This window comes from Lissotriton vulgaris, chromosome 7, assembly GCF_964263255.1.
Source record: "Lissotriton vulgaris chromosome 7, aLisVul1.2, whole genome shotgun sequence".
NCBI lineage: Eukaryota > Metazoa > Chordata > Amphibia > Caudata > Salamandridae > Lissotriton > Lissotriton vulgaris.
The window spans coordinates 1,391,363,254-1,391,385,696 of NC_141695.1; the positions used below are offsets into that span (position 1 = coordinate 1,391,363,254).

Genomic DNA, 22,443 nt, shown 5'->3' on the forward strand with positions numbered 1-22,443 from the left:
CAGCTGCAGAGCGAAGGGCCCGGCCTTACTGTCTCCGTGCAAGTAATTCATAGCCTCTGTTACCATGGCAGGCCCATGCCCCTCGCATCTCATGCAGACACTTAGACGCTTATACACGCACTCACAGTCAGTATAGAATAGCTTCTGCCCCAGAGACCTTTTCCGCCCAGATAATATGGTTCCCAAACATCAGATATCAGATATGATAGAGGTACGAGCTGATCTGACATGCCAGACTTCTGTCTCTTTCCGCCATTGTAAATGTCAAGTCCCCTGCACCCTCCAGTTTCACGTCAATCACACGTCATGCAGCTGCGTGCGCATCCAGGCCTCAGATTTCTGATGACATTGCAAGATTCTGCTTTTTGTTGCCACCCCTTTATGATGCCTACTTATGACGTTTCTAGCACACACCTCTATGTTCACGCCTAGTTCACGCCTTCTAATTACGTATCATTACCACGTGTGTGTTTTATCTTGTTTCTCTCAGCTGTTACGCCTACTGTATTGGTTTCTATAATGTAACTTAAGTATATCAGCTATGTATTGTCAATAAAATATTGCTCTATCCCTTCCTGCACCCCAGTGGTGGCAGGAACAAGATATCCGGTCATGACCATTCCTTTTTAAGGAATAAAACCCCTAAGAACTCTAACACCACAGACTCTGCCTTTTTCTTTCCGATTGAGTTATTATTGATTAAGTACTTACCTGCATAGAAATTAGGACGGTAAATCAAATATTTACCACAGGTAAATAAGAATTCCACAGGAATATAATCAAACAGGGACCTACAACCCTTCCGAGCCAGATAGGAGTCGAACCTACAATCTTCTGATCCGTAGTCAGACACATTATCCATTGCGCCACTGGCCCTATGTAGACTTACGCATCCTTTTGTCCTTAAGTGGGCTAGAAAGTGTGTGTGTGTGTGTGAAGGCACAAGGAAACCCATCTGACCTCCTGGAAGTCTGTTCTGTGAGGTTTTCCCAAGTTTTACAAAGGACTTTAGGAGAAGGAAGCACCTAAAAGCTAGGCGAAATGGTCCTAGATCCAAGGAAATCTTTTAGATCAGGCTCAGTTTCTTAAATAGTTTGCATTAACATAATCAGTTCCAGGTCTGTGTGGGGCTGAGCTTGAGAACTCCTTAGTAAGTAGGCGTTTAAAAGAATAAGGGGTTTAATATTACAACACAGGCGAACATTCAGACACATTATCATAAGCTCACCTTGTCCAGGGATCCAAGCATGCTGCCTTTCCACTCTCAGAGCCCTTCACCTAACCTACTGTGCAGCTGTTTCACCTTTAATATCACTGTTCCACAGGCAGCGTGACGTCACAATGCTCCTTGTCTGTAGCCCGAACCAGGAGCCTTTGCAAACCTGGCATAATCTACATACTTACGGTGTGTTTAGTCTTGGACCACAAATGCAGTGAAGAATAATGGATTGCTACTCTTCATACATTTTTGACCATTGGCTCAGATTTGAATGCGTATTGGCCATCTGAGCATCTCTGCCAGGCCACCCTATGTCTAGAGACTGTAGATTTAGAGAGTTTATAAACATTGTCAGTTCATCAATAAAGTGTGCTCACTTCGGCAGCACATATACTAAAATTGGAACGATACAGAGAAGATTAGCATGGCCCCTGCGCAAGGATGACACGCAAATTCGTGAAGCGTTCCATATTTTTAACAGCTTTTAGGAGAGAAATCTTTGTTTTCAAGACTAATTGAAAAAATAAAGCAGGTCCCAGTGCTGTCCCCGTAATATGTATTTTTCAAATAGTCTCTCCTCAACATTTTTAATGTATTTGCTTTGCAGTAAAGAAGGTGCGCTCTATGTTCAGCTGCATTTAGCAAGGAAGCCTGCAGGACTTCTGGGACTTTTCTTTCTCTTTTTTAGCCTCACTGTCATTATTCTTCACCACCCCCAAATCTATACTGCTGCAGTGTTGTGTTGCTTTGTGGGAAGCAGGACAAAGAGAAGGGCAGGGCCTATGCAAATGAAGGCCTCAGGGATGTCTGGGAGTGCCTTTTTAGCAGTATTGTTAAAGTCCACCTTGCAACCGGATTGGTCGGGTAAGCTGAAAAACACAATGCCAGATTGGGCACCAGGTCTCTAGGCGCTTGGAGGACATATTGGGTCTACATCCCTCAGTTTCTGAGGTCCAAGAAATGTTCACCCTCTACCCTAATAGAGAGGTCTTGGCTGATCGTGGCTGAGAGGGGAAGAAGGTAGCAGTGCAAGATGCTTATGGTCCTTCTCTAATAATAGACCAACTTTCTCTCTCTCCTTACCTGTGGTTCTGCCTGGCTACTGGGGCTACCAGTTGTAAGCCTGCAGCCCACAGGGAGTTGGTTTGTTCCTCTCACACATGTAAATGGGTAAGCATTCAAGTGCACACACCTGCCTATGTCCACAGACCCTCGTGCACACACACTTTTGTCAACAAGCTTTTTCGCAATTAAGAGTATCAGGGACCCATGTTGAAATACAAAAGCAGCACACCACGTGACGGCCATCACATAGAGTCCAGCAGCAAATGGGAAACGTTTAACTAGCCGTGGTCCTATTACTTGCGCTCTACCTGTGGAACAACTGCTGGATGAGTCCTGCTGGAGAATATTGAACCTACAACAAGTCTGAGGTAAATAAGAATTCCACAGGAATATAATCAAACAGGGACCTACAACCCTTCCGAGCCAGAACCTACAATCTTCTGATCCGTAGTCAGATGCGTTATCCATTGCGCCACTGGCCCTATGTAGACTTACGCATCCTTTTGTCCTTAAGTGGGCTAGAAAGTGTGTGTGTGTGTGTGTGTGTGAAGGCACAAGGAAACCCATCTGACCTCCTGGAAGTCTGTTCTGTGAGGTTTTCCCAAGTTTTACAAAGGACTTTAGGAGAAGGAAGCACCTAAAAGCTAGGCGAAATGGTCCTAGATCCAAGGAAATCTTTTAGATCAGGCTCAGTTTCTTAAATAGTTTGCATTAACATAATCAGTTCCAGGTCTGTGTGGGGCTGAGCTTGAGAACTCCTTAGTAAGTAGGCGTTTAAAAGAATAAGGGGTTTAATATTACAACACAGGCGAACATTCAGACACATTATCATAAGCTCACCTTGTCCAGGGATCCAAGCATGCTGCCTTTCCACTCTCAGAGCCCTTCACCTAACCTACTGTGCAGCTGTTTCACCTTTAATATCACTGTTCCACAGGCAGCGTGACGTCACAATGCTCCTTGTGTGTAGCCCGAACCAGGAGCCTTTGCAAACCTGGCATAATCTACATACTTACGGTGTGTTTAGTCTTGGACCACAAATGCAGTGAAGAATAATGGATTGCTACTCTTCATACATTTTTGACCATTGGCTCAGATTTGAATGCGTATTGGCCATCTGAGCATCTCTGCCAGGCCACCCTATGTCTAGAGACTGTAGATTTAGAGAGTTTATAAACATTGTCAGTTCATCAATAAAGTGTGCTCGCTTCGGCAGCACATATACTAAAATTGGAACGATACAGAGAAGATTAGCATGGCCCCTGCGCAAGGATGACATGCAAATTCGTGAAGCGTTCCATATTTTTAACAGCTTTTAGGAGAGAAATCTTTTTTGTTTTCAAGACTAATTGAAAAAATAAAGCAGGTCCCAGTGCTGTCCCCGTAATATGTATTTTTCAATTAGTCTCTCCTCAACATTTTTAATGTATTTGCTTTGCAGTAAAGAAGGTGCGCTCTATGTTCAGCTGCATTTAGCAAGGAAGCCTGCAGGACTTCTGGGACTTTTCTTTCTCTTTTTTAGCCTCACTGTCATTATTCTTCACCACCCCCAAATCTATACTGCTGCAGTGTTGTGTTGCTTTGTGGGAAGCAGGACAAAGAGAAGGGCAGGGCCTATGCAAATGAAGGCCTCAGGGATGTCTGGGAGTGCCTTTTTAGCAGTATTGTTAAAGTCCACCTTGCAACCGGATTGGTCGGGTAAGCTGAAAAACACCATGCCAGATTGGGCACCAGGTCTCTAGGCGCTTGGAGGACATATTGGGTCTACATCCCTCAGTTTCTGAGGTCCAAGAAATGTTCACCCTCTACCCTAATAGAGAGGTCTTGGCCGATCGTGGCCGAGAGGGGAAGAAGGTAGCAGTGCAAGATGCTTATGGTCCTTCTCTAATAGTAGATCAACTTTCTCTCTCTCTCCTTACCTGTGGTTCTGCCTGGCTACTGGGGCTACCAGTTGTAAGCCTGCAGCCCACATGGAGTTGGTTTGTTCCTCTCACTCATGTAAATAGGTAAGCATTCAAGTGCACACACACTTTTGTCAACAAGCTTTTTCGTAATTAAGAGTATCAGGGACCCATGTTGAAATACAAAAACAGCACACCACGTGACGGCCATCACATAGAGTCCAGCAGCAAATGGGAAACGTTTAACTAGCCGTGGTCCTATTACTTGCGCTCTACCTGTGGAACAACTGCTGGATGAGTCCTGCTGGAGAATATTGAACCTACAACAAGTCTGAGGTAAATAAGAATTCCACAGGAATATAATCAAACAGGGACCTACAACCCTTCCGAGCCAGATAACATAACATAACATAACATGGGTATTTGTAAAGCGCACGTTCACCACTGCGGGCCTCTTGGCGCTGAAATAACAGATGTTACGCAGATGTTAGGAGTCGAACCTACAATCTTCTGATCCGTAGTCAGACGCGTTATCCATTGCGCCACTGGCCCTATGTAGACTTACGCATCCTTTTGTCCTTAAGTGGGCTAGAAAGTGTGTGTGTGTGTGTGTGTGTGAAGGCACAAGGAAACCCATCTGACCTCCTGGAAGTCTGTTCTGTGAGGTTTTCCCAAGTTTTACAAAGGACTTTAGGAGAAGGAAGCCCCTAAAAGCTAGGCGAAATGGTCCTAGATCCAAGGAAATCTTTTAGATCAGGCTCAGTTTCTTAAATAGTTTGCATTAACATAATCAGTTCCAGGTCTGTGTGGGGCTGAGCTTGAGAACTCCTTAGTAAGTAGGCGTTTAAAAGAATAAGGGGTTTAATATTACAGCACAGGCGAACATTCAGACACATTATCATAAGCTCACCTTGTCCAGGGATCCAAGCATGCTGCCTTTCCACTCTCAGAGCCCTTCACCTAACCTACTGTGCAGCTGTTTCACCTTTAATATCACTGTTCCACAGGCAGCGTGACGTCACAATGCTCCTTGTCTGTAGCCCGAACCAGGAGCCTTTGCAAACCTGGCATAATCTACATACTTACGGTGTGTTTAGTCTTGGACCACAAATGCAGTGAAGAATAATGGATTGCTACTCTTCATACATTTTTGACCATTGGCTCAGATTTGAATGCGTATTGGCCATCTGAGCATCTCTGCCAGGCCACCCTATGTCTAGAGACTGTAGATTTAGAGAGTTTATAAACATTGTCAGTTCATCAATAAAGTGTGCTCGCTTCGGCAGCACATATACTAAAATTGGAACGATACAGAGAAGATTAGCATGGCCCCTGCGCAAGGATGACACGCGAATTCGTGAAGCGTTCCATATTTTTAAGAGCTTTTAGGAGAGAAATCTTTTTTGTTTTCAAGACTAATTGAAAAAATAAAGCAGGTCCCAGTGCTGTCCCCGTAATATGTATTTTTCAATTAGTCTCTCCTCAACATTTTTAATGTATTTGCTTTGCAGTAAAGAAGGTGCGCTCTATGTTCAGCTGCATTTAGCAAGGAAGCCTGCAGGACTTCTGGGACTTTTCTTTCTCTTTTTTAGCCTCACTGTCATTATTCTTCACCACCCCCAAATCTATACTGCTGCAGTGTTGTGTTGCTTTGTGGGAAGCAGGACAAAGAGAAGGGCAGGGCCTATGCAAATGAAGGCCTCAGGGATGTCTGGGAGTGCCTTTTTAGCAGTATTGTTAAAGTCCACCTTGCAACCGGATTGGTCGGGTAAGCTGAAAAACACCATGCCAGATTGGGCACCAGGTCTCTAGGCGCTTGGAGGACATATTGGGTCTACATCCCTCAGTTTCTGAGGTCCAAGAAATGTTCACCCTCTACCCTAATAGAGAGGTCTTGGCCGATCGTGGCTGAGAGGGGAAGAAGGTAGCAGTGCAAGATGCTTATGGTCCTTCTCTAATAATAGACCAACTTTCTCTCTCTCTTTACCTGTGGTTCTGGCTGGCTACTGGGGCTACCAGATGTAAGCCTGCAGCCCACAGGGAGTTGGTTTGTTCCTCTCACACATGTAAATGGGTAAGCATTCAAGTGCACACACCTGCCTACGTCCACAGACCCTCGCGCACACACACTTTTGTCAACAAGCTTTTTCGCAATTAAGAGTATCAGGGACCCATGTTGAAATACAAAAGCAGCACACCACGTGACGGCCATCACATAGAGTCCAGCAGCAAATGGGAAACATTTAACTAGCCGTGGTCCTATTACTTGCGCTCTACCGTGGAACAACTGCTGGATGAGTCCTGCTGGAGAATATTGAACCTACAACAAGTCTGAGGTAAATAAGAATTCCACAGGAATATAATCAAACAGGGACCTACAACCCTTCCGAGCCAGATAGGAGTCGAACCTACAATCTTCTGATCCGTAGTCAGACGCGTTATCCATTGCGCCACTGGCCCTATGTAGACTTACGCATCCTTTTGTCCTTAAGTGGGCTAGAAAGTGTGTGTGTGTGTGTGTGAAGGCACAAGGAAACCCATCTGACCTCCTGGAAGTCTGTTCTGTGAGGTTTTCCCAAGTTTTACAAAGGACTTTAGGAGAAGGAAGCACCTAAAAGCTAGGCGAAATGGTCCTAGATCCAAGGAAATCTTTTAGATCAGGCTCAGTTTCTTAAATAGTTTGCATTAACATAATCAGTTCCAGGTCTGTGTGGGGCTGAGCTTGAGAACTCCTTAGTAAGTAGGCGTTTAAAAGAATAAGGGGTTTAATATTACAACACATGCGAACATTCAGACACATTATCATAAGCTCACCTTGTCCAGGGATCCAAGCATGCTGCCTTTCCACTCTCAGAGCCCTTCACCTAACCTACTGTGCAGCTGTTTCACCTTTAATATCACTGTTCCACAGGCAGCGTGACGTCACAATGCTCCTTGTCTGTAGCCCGAACCAGGAGCCTTTGCAAACCTGGCATAATCTACATACTTACGGTGTGTTTAGTCTTGGACCACAAATGCAGTGAAGAATAATGGATTGCTACTCTTCATACATTTTTGACCATTGGCTCAGATTTGAATGCGTATTGGCCATCTGAGCATCTCTGCCAGGCCACCCTATGTCTAGAGACTGTAGATTTAGAGAGTTTATAAACATTGTCAGTTCATCAATAAAGTGTGCTCGCTTCGGCAGCACATATACTAACATTGGAACGATACAGAGAAGATTAGCATGGCCCCTGCGCAAGGATGACACGCAAATTCGTGAAGCGTTCCATATTTTTAACAGCTTTTAGGAGAGAAATCTTTTTTGTTTTCAAGACTAATTGAAAAAATAAAGCAGGTCCCAGTGCTGTCCCCGTAATATGTATTTTTCAATTAGTCTCTCCTCAACATTTTTAATGTATTTGCTTTGCAGTAAAGAAGGTGCGCTCTATGTTCAGCTGCATTTAGCAAGGAAGCCTGCAGGACTTCTGGGACTTTTCTTTCTCTTTTTTAGCCTCACTGTCATTATTCTTCACCACCCCCAAATCTATACTGCTGCAGTGTTGTGTTGCTTTGTGGGAAGCAGGACAAAGAGAAGGGCAGGGCCTATGCAAATGAAGGCCTCAGGGATGTCTGGGAGTGCCTTTTTAGCAGTATTGTTAAAGTCCACCTTGCAACCGGATTGGTCGGGTAAGCTGAAAAACACCATGCCAGATTGGGCACCAGGTCTCTAGGCGCTTGGAGGACATATTGGGTCTACATCCCTCAGTTTCTGAGGTCCAAGAAATGTTCACCCTCTACCCTAATAGAGAGGTCTTGGCCGATCGTGGCCGAGAGGGGTAGAAGGTAGTAGTGCAAGATGCTTATGGTCCTTCTCTAATAATAGACCAACTTTTTCTCTCTCCTTACCTGTGGTTCTGCCTGGCTACTGGGGCTACCAGTTGTAAGCCTGCAGCCCACAGGGAGTTGGTTTGTTCCTCTCACACATGTAAATGGGTAAGCATTCAAGTGCACACACCTGCCTACGTCCACAGACCCTCGCGCACACACACTTTTGTCAACAAGCTTTTTCGCAATTAAGAGTATCAGGGACCCATGTTGAAATACAAAAGCAGCACACCACGTGACGGCCATCACATAACGTCCAGCAGCAAATGGGAAACGTTTAACTAGCTGTGGTCCTATTACTTGCGCTCTACCGTGGAACAACTGCTGGATGAGTCCTGCTGGAGAATATTGAACCTACAACAAGTCTGAGGTAAATAAGAATTCCACAGGAATATAATCAAACAGGGACCTACAACCCTTCCGAGCCAGATAGGAGTCGAACCAACAATCTTCTGATCCGTAGTCAGACGCGTTATCCATTGCGCCACTGGCCCTATGTAGACTTACGCATCATTTTGTCCTTAAGTGGGCTAGAAAGTGTGTGTGTGTGTGTGTGTGAAGGCACAAGGAAACCCATCTGACCTCCTGGAAGTCTGTTCTGTTAGGTTTTCCCAAGTTTTACAAAGGACTTTAGGAGAAGGAAGCACCTAAAAGCTAGGCGAAATGGTCCTAGATCCAAGGAAATCTTTTAGATCAGGCTCAGTTTCTTAAATAGTTTGCATTAACATAATCAGTTCCAGGTCTGTGTGGGGCTGAGCTTGAGAACTCCTTAGTAAGTAGGCATTTACAACAATAAGGGGTTTAATATTACAACACAGGCGAACATTCAGACACATTATCATAAGCTCACCTTGTCCAGGGACCCAAGCATGCTGCCTTTCCACTCTCAGAGCCCTTCACCTAACCTACTGTGCAGCTGTTTCACCTTTAATATCACTGTTCCACAGGCAGCGTGACGTCACAATGCTCCTTGTCTGTAGCCCGAACCAGGAGCCTTTGCAAACCTGGTATAATCTACATACTTACGGTGTGTTTAGTCTTGGACCACAAATGCAGTGAAGAATAATGGATTGCTACTCTTCATACATTTTTTACCATTGGCTCAGATTTGAATGCGTACTGGCCATCTGAGCATCTCTGCCAGGCCACCCTATGTCTAGAGACTGTAGATTTAGAGAGTTTATAAACATTGTCAGTTCATCAATAAAGTGTGCTCGCTTCGGCAGCACATATACTAAAATTGGAACGATACAGAGAAGATTAGCATGGCCCCTGCGCAAGGATGACACGCAAATTCGTGAAGCGTTCCATATTTTTAACAGCTTTTAGGAGAGAAATCTTTTTTGTTTTCAAGACTAATTGAAAAAATAAAGCAGGTCCCAGTGCTGTCCCCGTGATATGTATTTTTCAATTAGTCTCTCCTCAACATTTTTAATGTTTTTGCTTTGCAGTAAAGAAGGTGCGCTCTATGTTCAGCTGCATTTAGCAAGGAAGCCTGCAGGACTTCTGGGACTTTTCTTTCTCTTTTTTAGCCTCACTGTCATTATTCTTCACCACCCCCAAATCTATACTGCTGCAGTGTTGTGTTGCTTTGTGGGAAGCAGGACAAAGAGAAGGGCAGGGCCTATGCAAATGAAGGCCTCAGGGATGTCTGGGAGTGCCTTTTTAGCAGTATTGTTAAAGTCCACCTTGCAACCGGATTGGTCGGGTAAGCTGAAAAACACCATGCCAGATTGGGCACCAGGTCTCTAGGCGCTTGGAGGACATATTGGGTCTACATCCCTCAGTTTCTGAGGTCCAAGAAATGTTCACCCTCTACCCTAATAGAGAGGTCTTGGCCGATCGTGGCTGAGAGGGGAAGAAGGTAGCAGTGCAAGATGCTTATGGTTCTTCTCTAATAATAGACCAACTTTCTCTCTCTCCTTACCTGTGGTTCTGCCTGGCTACTGGGGCTACCAGTTGTAAGCCTGCAGCCCACATGGAGTTGGTTTGTTCCTCTCACTCATGTAAATGGATAAGCATTCAAGTGCACACACCTGCCTACGTCCACAGACCTTCGCGCACACACACTTTTGTCAACAAGCTTTTTCGCAATTAAGAGTATCAGGGACCCATGTTGAAATACAAAAGCAGCACACCACGTGACGGCCATCACATAGAGTCCAGCAGCAAATGGGAAACGTTTAACTAGCCGTGGTCCTATTACTTGCGCTCTACCTGTGGAACAACTGCTGGATGAGTCCTGCTGGAGAATATTGAACCTACAACAAGTCTGAGGTAAATAAGAATTCCACAGGAATATAATCAAACAGGGACCTACAACCCTTCCGAGCCAGATAGGAGTCGAACCTACAATCTTCTGATCCGTAGTCAGACGCTTTATCCATTGCGCCACTGGCCCTATGTAGACTTACGCATCCTTTTGTCCTTAAGTGGGCTAGAAAGTGTGTGTGTGTGTGTGTGTGTGAAGGCACAAGGAAACCCATCTGACCTCCTGGAAGTCTGTTCTGTGAGGTTTTCCCAAGTTTTACAAAGGACTTTAGGAGAAGGAAGCACCTAAAAGCTAGGCGAAATGGTCCTAGATCCAAGGAAATCTTTTAGATCAGGCTCAGTTTCTTAAATAGTTTGCATTAACATAATCAGTTCCAGGTCTGTGTGGGGCTGAGCTTGAGAACTCCTTAGTAAGTAGGCGTTTAAAAGAATAAGGGGTTTAATATTACAACACAGGCGAACATTCAGACACATTATCATAAGCTCACCTTGTCCAGGGATCCAAGCATGCTGCCTTTCCACTCTCAGAGCCCTTCACCTAACCTACTGTGCAGCTGTTTCACCTTTAATATCACTGTTCCACAGGCAGCGTGACGTCACAATGCTCCTTGTCTGTAGCCCGAACCAGGAGCCTTTGCAAACCTGGCATAATCTACATACTTACGGTGTGTTTAGTCTTGGACCACAAATGCAGTGAAGAATAATGGATTGCTACTCTTCATACATTTTTGACCATTGGCTCAGATTTGAATGCGTATTGGCCATCTGAGCATCTCTGCCAGGCCACCCTATGTCTAGAGACTGTAGATTTAGAGAGTTTATAAACATTGTCAGTTCATCAATAAAGTGTGCTCGCTTCGGCAGCACATATACTAAAATTGGAACGATACAGAGAATATTAGCATGGCCCCTGCGCAAGGATGACACGCAAATTCGTGAAGCGTTCCATATTTTTAACAGCTTTTAGGAGAGAAATCTTTTTTGTTTTCAAGACTAATTGAAAAAATAAAGCAGGTCCCAGTGCTGTCCCCGTAATATGTATTTTTCAATTAGTCTCTCCTCAACATTTTTAATGTATTTGCTTTGCAGTAAAGAAGGTGCGCTCTATGTTCAGCTGCATTTAGCAAGGAAGCCTGCAGGACTTCTGGGACTTTTCTTTCTCTTTTTTAGCCTCACTGTCATTATTCTTCACCACCCCCAAATCTATACTGCTGCAGTGTTGTGTTGCTTTGTGGGAAGCAGGACAAAGAGAAGGGCAGGGCCTATGCAAATGAAGGCCTCAGGGATGTCTGGGAGTGCCTTTTTAGCAGTATTGTTAAAGTCCACCTTGCAACCGGATTGGTCGGGTAAGCTGAAAAACACCATGCCAGATTGGGCACCAGGTCTCTAGGCGCTTGGAGGACATATTGGGTCTACATCCCTCAGTTTCTGAGGTCCAAGAAATGTTCACCCTCTACCCTAATAGAGAAGTCTTGGCCGATCGTGGCCGAGAGGGGAAGAAGGTAGCAGTGCAAGATGCTTATGGTTCTTCTCTAATAATAGACCAACTTTCTCTCTCTCCTTACCTGTGGTTCTGCCTGGCTACTGGGGCTACCAGTTGTAAGCCTGCTGCCCACAGGGAGTTGGTTTGTTCCTCTCACTCATGTAAATGGGTAAGCATTCAAGTGCACACACCGGCCTACGTCCACAGACCTTCGCGCACACACACTTTTGTCAACAAGCTTTTTCGCAATTAAGAGTATCAGGGACCCATGTATGAAATACAAAAGCAGCACACCACGTGACGGCCATCACATAGAGTCCAGCAGCAAATGGGAAACGTTTAACTAGCCGTGGTCCTATTACTTGCGCTCTACCTGTGGAACAACTGCTGGATGAGTCCTGCTGGAGAATATTGAACCTACAACAAGTCTGAGGTAAATAAGAATTCCACAGGAATATAATCAAACAGGGACCTACAACGCTTCCGAGCCAGATAGGAGTCGAACCTACAATCTTCTGATCTGTAGTCAGGCGCGTTATCCATTGCGCCACTGGCCCTATGTAGACTTACGCATCCTTTTGTCCTTAAGTGGGCTAGAAAGTGTGTGTGTGTGTGTGTGTGTGAAGGCACAAGAAAACCCATCTGACCTCCTGGAAGTCTGTTCTGTGAGGTTTTCCCAAGTTTTACAAAGGACTTTAGGAGAAGGAAGCACCTAAAAGCTAGGCGAAATGGTCCTAGATCCAAGGAAATCTTTTAGATCAGGCTCAGTTTCTTAAATAGTTTGCATTAACATAATCAGTTCCAGGTCTGTGTGGGGCTGAGCTTGAGAACTCCTTAGTAAGTAGGCGTTTAAAAGAATAAGGGGTTTAATATTACAACACAGGCGAACATTCAGACACATTATCATAAGCTCACCTTGTCCAGGGATCCAAGCATGCTGCCTTTCCACTCTCAGAGCCCTTCACCTAACCTACTGTGCAGCTGTTTCACCTTTAATATCACTGTTCCACAGGCAGCGTGACGTCACAATGCTCCTTGTCTGTAGCCCGAACCAGGAGCCTTTGCAAACCTGGCATAATCTACATACTTACGGTGTGTTTAGTCCTGGACCACAAATGCAGTGAAGAATAATGGATTGCTACTCTTCATACATTTTTGACCATTGGCTCAGATTTGAATGCGTATTGGCCATCTGAGCATCTCTGCCAGGCCACCCTATGTCTAGAGACTGTAGATTTAGAGAGTTTATAAACATTGTCAGTTCATCAATAAAGTGTGCTCGCTTCGGCAGCACATATACTAAAATTGGAACGATACAGAGAAGATTAGCATGGCCCCTGCGCAAGGATGACACGCAAATTCGTGAAGCGTTCCATATTTTTAACAGCTTTTAGGAGAGAAATCTTTTTTGTTTTCAAGACTAATTGAAAAAATAAAGCAGGTCCCAGTGCTGTCCCCGTAATATGTATTTTTCAATTAGTCTCTCCTCAACATTTTTAATGTATTTGCTTTGCAGTAAAGAAAGTGCGCTCTATGTTCAGCTGCATTTAGCAAGGAAGCCTGCAGGACTTCTGGGACTTTTCTTTCTCTTTTTTAGCCTCACTGTCATTATTCTTCACCACCCCCAAATCTATACTGCTGCAGTGTTGTGTTGCTTTGTGGGAAGCAGGACAAAGAGAAGGGCAGGGCCTATGCAAATGAAGGCCTCAGGGATGTCCGGGAGTGCCTTTTTAGCAGTATTGTTAAAGTCCACCTTGCAACCGGATTGGTCGGGTAAGTTGAAAAACACCATGCCAGATTGGGCACCAGGTCTCTAGGCGCTTGGAGGACATATTGGGTCTACATCCCTCAGTTTCTGAGGTCCAAGAAATGTTCACCCTCTACCCTAATAGAGAGGTCTTGGCCGATCGTGGCCGAGAGGGGAAGAAGGTAGCAGTGCAAGATGCTTATGGTCCTTCTCTAATAATAGACCAACTTTCTCTCTCTCCTTACCTGTGGTTCTGCCTGGCTACTGGGGCTACCAGTTGTAAGCCTGCAGCCCACAGGGAGTTGGTTTGTTCCTCTCACACATGTAAATGGGTAAGCATTCAAGTGCACACACCTGCCTACGTCCACAGACCCTCGTGCACACACACTTTTGTCAACAAGCTTTTTCGCAATTAAGAGTATCAGGGACCCATGTTGAAATACAAAAGCAGCACACCACGTGACGGCCATCACATAGAGTCCAGCAGCAAATGGGAAACGTTTAACTAGCCGTGGTCCTATTACTTGCGCTCTACCGTGGAACAAATGCTGGATGAGTTCTGCTGGAGAATATTGAACCTACAACAAGTCTGAGGTAAATAAGAATTCCACAGGAATATAATCAAACAGGGACCTACAACCCTTCCGAGCCAGATAGGAGTCGAACCTACAATCTTCTGATCCGTAGTCAGACGTGTTATCCATTGCGCCACTGGCCCTATGTAGACTTACGCATCCTTTTGTCCTTAAGTGGGCTAGAAAGTGTGTGTGTGTGTGTGTGTGTGAAGGCACAAGGAAACCCATCTGACCTCCTGGAAGTCTGTTCTGTGAGGTTTTCCCAAGTTTTACAAAGGACTTTAGGAGAAGGAAGCACCTAAAAGCTAGGCGAAATGGTCCTAGATCCAAGGAAATCTTTTAGATCAGGCTCAGTTTCTTAAATAGTTTGCATTAACATAATCAGTTCCAGGTCTGTGTGGGGCTGAGCTTGAGAACTCCTTAGTAAGTAGGCGTTTAAAAGAATAAGGGGTTTAATATCACAACACAGGCGAACATTCAGACACATTATCATAAGCTCACCTTGTCCAGGGATCCAAGCATGCTGCCTTTCCACTCTCAGAGCCCTTCACCTAACCTACTGTGCAGCAGTTTCACCTTTAATATCACTGTTCCACAGGCAGCGTGACGTCACAATGCTCCTTGTCTGTAGCCCGAACCAGGAGCCTTTGCAAACCTGGCATAATCTACATACTTACGGTGTGTTTAGTCTTGGACCACAAATGCAGTGAAGAATAATGGATTGCTACTCTTCATACATTTTTGACCATTGGCTCAGATTTGAATGCGTATTGGCCATCAGAGCATCTCTGCCAGGCCACCCTATGTCTAGAGACTGTAGATTTAGAGAGTTTATAAACATTGTCAGTTCATCAATAAAGTGTGCTCGCTTCGGCAGCACATATACTAAAATTGGAACGATACAGAGAAGATTAGCATGGCCCCTGCGCAAGGATGACACGCAAATTTGTGAAGCGTTCCATATTTTTAACAGCTTTTAGGAGAGAAATCTTTTTTGTTTTCAAGACTAATTGAAAAAATAAAGCAGGTCCCAGTGCTGTCCCCGTAATATGTATTTTTCAATTAGTCTCTCCTCAACATTTTTAATGTATTTGCTTTGCAGTAAAGAAGGTGCGCTCTATGTTCAGCTGCATTTAGCAAGGAAGCCTGCAGGACTTCTGGGACTTTTCTTTCTCTTTTTTAGCCTCACTGTCATTATTCTTCACCACCCCCAAATCTATACTGCTGCAGTGTTGTGTTGCTTTGTGGGAAGCAGGACAAAGAGAAGGGCAGGGCCTATGCAAATGAAGGCCTCAGGGATGACTGGGAGTGCCTTTTTAGCAGTATTGTTAAAGTCCACCTTGCAACCGGATTGGTCGGGTAAGCTGAAAAACACCATGCCAGATTGGGCACCAGGTCTCTAGGCGCTTGTAGGACATATTGGGTCTACATCCCTCAGTTTCTGAGGTCCAAGAAATGTTCACCCTCTACCCTAATAGAGAGGTCTTGGCCGTTCGTGGCCGAGAGGGGAAGAAGGTAGCAGTGCAATATGCTTATGGTCCTTCTCTAATAATAGACCAACTTTCTCTCTCTCCTTACCTGTGGTTCTGCCTGGCTACTGGGGCTACCAGTTGTAAGCCTGCAGCCCACAGGGAGTTGGTTTGTTCCTCTCACACATGTAAATGGGTAAGCATTCAAGTGCACACACCTGCCTACGTCCACAGACCCTCGCGCGCACACACTTTTGTCAACAAGCTTTTTCGCAATTAAGAGTATCAGGGACCCATGTTGAAATACAAAAGGAGCACACCACGTGACGGCCATCACATAGAGTCCAGCAGCAAATGGGAAACGTTTAACTAGCTGTGGTCCTATTACTTGCGCTCTACCGTGGAAACACTGCTGGATGAGTCCTGCTGGAGAATATTGAACCTACAACAAGTCTGAGGTAAATAAGAATTCCACAGGAATATAATCAAACAGGGACCTACAACCCTTCCGAGCCAGATAGGAGTCGAACCTACAATCTTCTGATCCGTAGTCAGACGCGTTATCCATTGCGCCACTGGCCCTATGTAGACTTACGCATCCTTTTGTCCTTAAGTGGGCTAGAAAGTGTGTGTGTGTGTGTGTGTGTGTGAAGGCACAAGGAAACCCATCTGACCTCCTGGAAGTCTGTTCTGTGAGGTTTTCCCAAGTTTTACAAAGGACTTTAGGAGAAGGAAGCACCTAAAAGCTAGGCGAAATGGTCCTAGATCCAAGGAAATCTTTTAGATCAGGCTCAGTTTCTTAAATAGTTTGCATTAACATAATCAGTTTCAGGTCTGTGTGGGGCTGAGCTTGAGAACTCCTTAGTAAGTAGGCGTTTAAAAGAATAAGGGGTTTAATATTACAACACAGGCGAACATTCAGACACATTTTCATAAGCTCACCTTGTCCAGGGATCCAAGCATGCTGCCTTTCCACTCTCAGAGCCCTTCACCTAACCTACTGTGCAGCTGTTTCACCTTTAATATCACTGTTCCACAGGCAGCGTGACGTCACAATGCTCCTTGTCTGTAGCCCTAACCAGGAGCCTTTGCAAACCTGGTATAATCTACATACTTACGGTGTGTTTAGTCTTGGACCACAAATGCAGTGAAGAATAATGGATTGCTACTCTTCATACATTTTTGACCATTGGCTCAGATTTGAATGCGTACTGGCCAGCTGAGCATCTCTGCCAGGCCACCCTATGTCTAGAGACTGTAGATTTAGAGAGTTTATAAACATTGTCAGTTCATCAATAAAGTGTGCTTGCTTCGGCAGCACATATACTAAAATTGGAACGATACAGAGAAGATTAGCATGGCCCCTGCGCAAGGATGACACGCAAATTCGTGAAGCGTTCCATATTTTTAACATCTTTTAGGAGAGAAATCTTTTTTGTTTTCAAGACTAATTGAAAAAATAAAGCAGGTCCCAGTGCTGTCCCCGTGATATGTATTTTTCAATTAGTCTCTCCTCAACATTTTTAATGTATTTGCTTTGCAGTAAAGAAGGTGCGCTCTATGTTCAGCTGCATTTAGCAAGGAAGCCTGCAGGACTTCTGGGACTTTTCTTTCTCTTTTTTAGCCTCACTGTCATTATTCTTCACCACCCCCAAATCTATACTGCTGCAGTGTTGTGTTGCTTTGTGGGAAGCAGGACAAAGAGAAGGGCAGGGCCTATGCAAATGAAGGCCTCAGGGATGTCTGGGAGTGCCTTTTTAGCAGTATTGTTAAAGTCCACCTTGCAACCGGATTGGTCGGGTAAGCTGAAAAACACCATGCCAGATTGGGCACCAGCTCTCTAGGCGCTTGGAGGACATATTGGGTCTACATCCCTCAGTTTCTGAGGTCCAAGAAATGTTCACCCTCTACCCTAATAGAGAGGTCTTGGCCGATCGTGGCCGAGAGGGGAAGAAGGTAGCAGTGCAAGATGCTTATGGGCCTTCTCTAATAATGGACCAACTTTCTCTCTCTCTCCTTACCTGTGGTTCTGCCTGGCTACTGGGGCTACCAGTTGTAAGCCTGCAGCCCACAGGGAGTTGGTTTGTTCCTCTCACTCATGTAAATGGGTAAGCATTCAAGTGCACACACCTGCCTACGTCCACAGACCCTCGCGCACACACACTTTTGTCATCAAGCTTTTTCGCAATTAAGAGTATCAGGGACCCATGTTGAAATACAAAAGCAGCACACCACGTGACGGCCATCACATAGAGTCCAGCAGCAAATGGGAAACGTTTAACTAGCCGTAGTCCTATTACTTGCGCTCTACCTGTGGAACAACTGCTGGATGAGTCCTGCTGGAGAATATTGAACCTACAACAAGTCTGAGGTAAATAAGAATTCCACAGGAATATAATCAAACAGGGACCTACAACCCTTCCGAGCCAGATAGGAGTCGAACCTACAATCTTCTGATCCGTAGTCAGACGCGTTATCCATTGCGCCACTGGCCCTATGTAGACTTACGCATCCTTTTGTCCTTAAGTGGGCTAGAAAGTGTGTGTGTGTGTGTGTGTGTGTGAAGGCACAAGGAAACCCATCTGACCTCCTGGAAGTCTGTTCTGTGAGGTTTTCCCAAGTTTTACAAAGGACTTTAGGAGAAGGAAGCACCTAAAAGCTAGGCGAAATGGTCCTAGATCCAAGGAAATCTTTTAGATCAGGCTCAGTTTCTTAAATAGTTTGCATTAACATAATCAGTTTCAGGTCTGTGTGGGGCTGAGCTTGAGAACTCCTTAGTAAGTAGGCGTTTAAAAGAATAAGGGGTTTAATATTACAACACAGGCGAACATTCAGACACATTTTCATAAGCTCACCTTGTCCAGGGATCCAAGCATGCTGCCTTTCCACTCTCAGAGCCCTTCACCTAACCTACTGTGCAGCTCTTTCACCTTTAATATCACTGTTCCACAGGCAGCGTGACGTCACAATGCTCCTTGTCTGTAGCCCGAACCAGGAGCCTTTGCAAACCTGGTATAATCTACATACTTACGGTGTGTTTAGTCTTGGACCACAAATGCAGTGAAGAATAATGGATTGCTACTCTTCATACATTTTTGACCATTGGCTCAGATTTGAATGCGTACTGGCCAGCTGAGCATCTCTGCCAGGCCACCCTATGTCTAGAGGCTGTAGATTTAGAGAGTTTATAAACATTGTCAGTTCATCAATAAAGTGTGCTCGCTTCGGCAGCACATATACTAAAATTGGAACGATACAGAGAAGATTAGCATGGCCCCTGCGCAAGGATGACACGCAAATTCGTGAAGCGTTCCATATTTTTAACATCTTTTAGGAGAGAAATCTTTTTTGTTTTCAAGACTAATTGAAAAAATAAAGCAGGTCCCAGTGCTGTCCCCGTAATATGTATTTTTCAATTAGTCTCTCCTCAACATTTTTAATGTATTTGCTTTGCAGTAAAGAAGGTGCGCTCTATGTTCAGCTGCATTTAGCAAGGAAGCCTGCAGGACTTCTGGGACTTTTCTTTCTCTTTTTTAGCCTCACTGTCATTATTCTTCACCACCCCCAAATCTATGCTGCTGCAGTGTTGTGTTGCTTTGTGGGAAGCAGGACAAAGAGAAGGGCAGGGCCTATGCAAATGAAGGCCTCAGGGATGTCTGGGAGTGCCTTTTTAGCAGTATTGTTAAAGTCCACCTTGCAACCGGATTGGTCGGGTAAGCTGAAAAACACCATGCCAGATAGGGCACCAGGTCTCTAGGCGCTTGGAGGACATATTGGGTCTACATCCCTCAGTTTCTGAGGTCCAAGAAATGTTCACCCTCTACCCTAATAGAGAGGTCTTGGCCGATCGTGGCCGAGAGGGGAAGAAGGTAGCAGTGCAAGATGCTTATGGTCCTTCTCTAATAATAGACCAACTTTCTCTCTCTCCTTACCTGTGGTTCTGCCTGGCTACTGGGGCTACCAGTTGTAAACCTGCAGCCCACAGGGAGTTGGTTTGTTCCTCTCACACATGTAAATGGGTAAGCATTCAAGTGCACACACCTGCCTACGTCCACAGACCCTCGCGCACACACACTTTTGTCAACAAGCTTTTTCGCAATTAAGAGTATCAGGGACCCATGTTAAAATACAAAAGCAGCACACCACGTGACGGCCATCACATAGAGTCCAGCAGCAAATGGGAAACGTTTAACTAGCCGTGGTCCTATTACTTGCGCTCTACCTGTGGAACAACTGCTGGATGAGTCCTGCTGGAGAATATTGAACCTACAACAAGTCTGAGGTAAATAAGAATTCCACAGGAATATAATCAAACAGGGACCTACAACCCTTCCGAGCCAGATAGGAGTCGAACCTACAATCTTCTGATCCGTAGTCAGACGCGTTATCCATTGCGCCACTGGCCCTATGTAGACTTACGCATCCTTTTGTCCTTAAGTGGGCTAGAAAGTGTGTGTGTGTGTGTGTGTGTGTGAAGGCACAAGGAAACCCATCTGACCTCCTGGAAATCTGTTCTGTGATGTTTTCCCAAGTTTTACAAAGGACTTTAGGAGAAGGAAGCACCTAAAAGCTAGGCGAAATGGTCCTAGATCCAAGGAAATCTTTTAGATCAGGCTCAGTTTCTTAAATAGTTTGCATTAACATAATCAGTTCCAGGTCTGTGTGGGGCTGAGCTTGAGAACTCCTTAGTAAGTAGGCGTTTAAAAGAATAAGGGGTTTAATATTACAACACAGGCGAACATTCAGACACATTATCATTAGCTGACCTTGTCTAGGGATCCAAGCATGCTGCCTTTCCACTCTCAGAGCCCTTCACCTAACCTACTGTGCAGCTGTTTCACCTTTATTATCACTGTTCCACAGGCAGCGTGACGTCACAATGCTCCTTGTCTGTAGCCCGAACCAGGAGCCTTTGCAAACCTGGCATAATCTACATACTTACGGTGTGTTTAGTCTTGGACCACAAATGCAGTGAAGAATAATGGATTGCTACTCTTCATACATTTTTGACCATTGGCTCAGATTTGAATGCGTATTGGCCATCTGAGCATCTCTGCCAGGCCACCCTATGTCTAGAGACTGTAGATTTAGAGAGTTTATAAACATTGTCAGTTCATCAATAAAGTGTGCTCGCTTCGGCAGCACATATACTAAAATTGGAACGATACAGAGAAGATTAGCATGGCCCCTGCGCAAGGATGACACGCAAATTCGTGAAGCGTTCCATATTTTTAACAGCTTTTAGGAGAGAAATCTTTTTTGTTTTCAAGACTAATTGAAAAAATAAAGCAGGTCCCAGTGCTGTCCCCGTAATATGTATTTTTCAATTAGTCTCTCCTCAACATTTTTAATGTATTTGCTTTGCAGTAAAGAAGGTGCGCTCTATGTTCAGCTGCATTTAGCAAGGAAGCCTGCAGGACTTCTGGGACTTTTCATTCTCTTTTTTAGCCTCACTGTCATTATTCTTCACCACCCCCAAATCTATACTGCTGCAGTGTTGTGTTGCTTTGTGGGAAGCAGGACAAAGAGAAGGGCAGGGCCTATGCAAATGAAGGCCTCAGGGATGTCTGGGAGTGCCTTTTTAGCAGTATTGTTAAAGTCCACCTTGCAACCGGATTGGTCGGGTAAGCTGAAAAACACAATGCCAGATTGGGCACCAAGTCTCTAGGCGCTTGGAGGACATATTGGGTCTACATCCCTCAGTTTCTGAGGTCCAAGAAATGTTCACCCTCTACCCTAATAGAGAGGTCTTGGCTGATTGTGGCTAAGAGGGGAAGAAGGTAGCAGTGCAAGATGCTTATGGTCCTTCTCTAATAATAGACCAACTTTCTCTCTCTCCTTACCTGTGGTTCTGCCTGGCTACTGGGGCTACCAGTTGTAAGTAACCATGGGCGGAAAATCCGTTTCGCTCGCGGATTTTGCGGATGTTCGGTAAATTCGCAATCCGCGAGATTCGTGAATCTCCCGCAAAATCCGCAAATCCGCGAGCAGCGGATTTTGCTCGCACTGTTCGCACTGTTCGCGTGAGTTCGCGCCCCGCGAATAAGTGCAAAATTGCAGAAATACGATCTTAGCAAAACTGAAAGTAACTACTTACCAGGTTCAAAAGTTCAGGCTCATCATTAGTAGCCATTTCCTGTAGTGCTTCCTGAGGGGCCCCTCCAGAGTTCAGTTGCCAGTTGAAACTATTATGTGACCCTGCTCTGAACCTCAGAATAGTTACACATATGCCACAAAGGTCCTGAATTACAGCTAAGGGAGACAAGCAGGAGCCAGGCTGGAAGTTCAAATCCATTAATCAGCCCCTAATGCATTATTGTCAGTTGGGGCAGGGCAGGTGTTGTAACTAATTTTGCAACAATGAAAGCACTTAGCAAGTGCAAAATATCACTAATCAGGAAGCACTAAGGAAGCAGGTGCCAGCTAAAAAAATATTCTGTGACACATTAATCAGCCCCAAATTAATTCAGGTCACTTGAGGCAGGGAAGGTGTGCTTGCGTTGCCACAATAATGTACACTGACTGGACAACCAGAGGGTGCTGTGATGAAACAGAGGGTGGCATGGGTGGGCCAGAGGGTGGCATGAGTAGTCAGAGAGTGGCAGTGGTGACAGAGAGTGGCAGTGATGAAGAAGAGTGTCCCAAACAGGCTGGACACGTAGAAACAACAAGTTCGCGAAACTTGCGACCCGACAGGTAAGTTCGCAATTTGCGACATTGTAAAAAACCCTCGCGAACTGGCAGAAACCCGCGCAAACACAAAAAAAAAAAAATCTGCAAATTCGCGAGAATTCGCGGATTTTGCGGATTGCGAGTTCGCAAATCCGCAAAATTCGCGAACGC

At 45.0% G+C, this 22,443-nt stretch overlaps 16 non-coding genes across 16 annotated transcripts; 11 read left to right on the top strand and 5 right to left on the bottom strand.

The window, feature by feature from the left end:
- The first annotated feature begins 1,588 nt into the window (after window positions 1-1,588).
- LOC147705656 (U6 spliceosomal RNA) lies at window positions 1,589-1,695 on the top strand. The gene has a single exon (XR_015298237.1). It is a non-coding gene; the product is annotated as a U6 spliceosomal RNA (small nuclear RNA).
- A 1,789-nt stretch (window positions 1,696-3,484) lies between these two features.
- On the top strand, window positions 3,485-3,591 carry LOC147705657 (U6 spliceosomal RNA). The gene has a single exon (XR_015298293.1). It is a non-coding gene; the product is annotated as a U6 spliceosomal RNA (small nuclear RNA).
- Window positions 3,592-5,455: 1,864 nt separating this feature from the next.
- LOC147705658 (U6 spliceosomal RNA) lies at window positions 5,456-5,562 on the top strand. Its single transcript, XR_015298324.1, has one exon. It is a non-coding gene; the product is annotated as a U6 spliceosomal RNA (small nuclear RNA).
- Window positions 5,563-6,572: 1,010 nt separating this feature from the next.
- TRNAR-ACG (transfer RNA arginine (anticodon ACG)) lies at window positions 6,573-6,645 on the bottom strand. Its single transcript has one exon. It is a non-coding gene; the product is annotated as a tRNA-Arg (tRNA).
- Window positions 6,646-7,359: 714 nt separating this feature from the next.
- LOC147705660 (U6 spliceosomal RNA) lies at window positions 7,360-7,466 on the top strand. Its single transcript, XR_015298346.1, has one exon. It is a non-coding gene; the product is annotated as a U6 spliceosomal RNA (small nuclear RNA).
- Window positions 7,467-9,265: 1,799 nt separating this feature from the next.
- On the top strand, window positions 9,266-9,372 carry LOC147705661 (U6 spliceosomal RNA). Its single transcript, XR_015298183.1, has one exon. It is a non-coding gene; the product is annotated as a U6 spliceosomal RNA (small nuclear RNA).
- Window positions 9,373-11,174: 1,802 nt separating this feature from the next.
- LOC147705662 (U6 spliceosomal RNA) lies at window positions 11,175-11,281 on the top strand. Its single transcript, XR_015298373.1, has one exon. It is a non-coding gene; the product is annotated as a U6 spliceosomal RNA (small nuclear RNA).
- A 1,012-nt stretch (window positions 11,282-12,293) lies between these two features.
- TRNAC-ACA (transfer RNA cysteine (anticodon ACA)) lies at window positions 12,294-12,366 on the bottom strand. The gene has a single exon. It is a non-coding gene; the product is annotated as a tRNA-Cys (tRNA).
- Window positions 12,367-13,084: 718 nt separating this feature from the next.
- Window positions 13,085-13,191, top strand: LOC147705664 (U6 spliceosomal RNA). Its single transcript, XR_015298185.1, has one exon. It is a non-coding gene; the product is annotated as a U6 spliceosomal RNA (small nuclear RNA).
- Window positions 13,192-14,992: 1,801 nt separating this feature from the next.
- LOC147705665 (U6 spliceosomal RNA) lies at window positions 14,993-15,099 on the top strand. Its single transcript, XR_015298271.1, has one exon. It is a non-coding gene; the product is annotated as a U6 spliceosomal RNA (small nuclear RNA).
- A 1,010-nt stretch (window positions 15,100-16,109) lies between these two features.
- On the bottom strand, window positions 16,110-16,182 carry TRNAR-ACG (transfer RNA arginine (anticodon ACG)). Its single transcript has one exon. It is a non-coding gene; the product is annotated as a tRNA-Arg (tRNA).
- A 720-nt stretch (window positions 16,183-16,902) lies between these two features.
- Window positions 16,903-17,009, top strand: LOC147705667 (U6 spliceosomal RNA). Its single transcript, XR_015298207.1, has one exon. It is a non-coding gene; the product is annotated as a U6 spliceosomal RNA (small nuclear RNA).
- A 1,013-nt stretch (window positions 17,010-18,022) lies between these two features.
- On the bottom strand, window positions 18,023-18,095 carry TRNAR-ACG (transfer RNA arginine (anticodon ACG)). The gene has a single exon. It is a non-coding gene; the product is annotated as a tRNA-Arg (tRNA).
- Window positions 18,096-18,815: 720 nt separating this feature from the next.
- Window positions 18,816-18,922, top strand: LOC147705669 (U6 spliceosomal RNA). The gene has a single exon (XR_015298186.1). It is a non-coding gene; the product is annotated as a U6 spliceosomal RNA (small nuclear RNA).
- A 1,011-nt stretch (window positions 18,923-19,933) lies between these two features.
- Window positions 19,934-20,006, bottom strand: TRNAR-ACG (transfer RNA arginine (anticodon ACG)). The gene has a single exon. It is a non-coding gene; the product is annotated as a tRNA-Arg (tRNA).
- A 720-nt stretch (window positions 20,007-20,726) lies between these two features.
- Window positions 20,727-20,833, top strand: LOC147705671 (U6 spliceosomal RNA). The gene has a single exon (XR_015298187.1). It is a non-coding gene; the product is annotated as a U6 spliceosomal RNA (small nuclear RNA).
- Window positions 20,834-22,443: the final 1,610 nt, after the last annotated feature.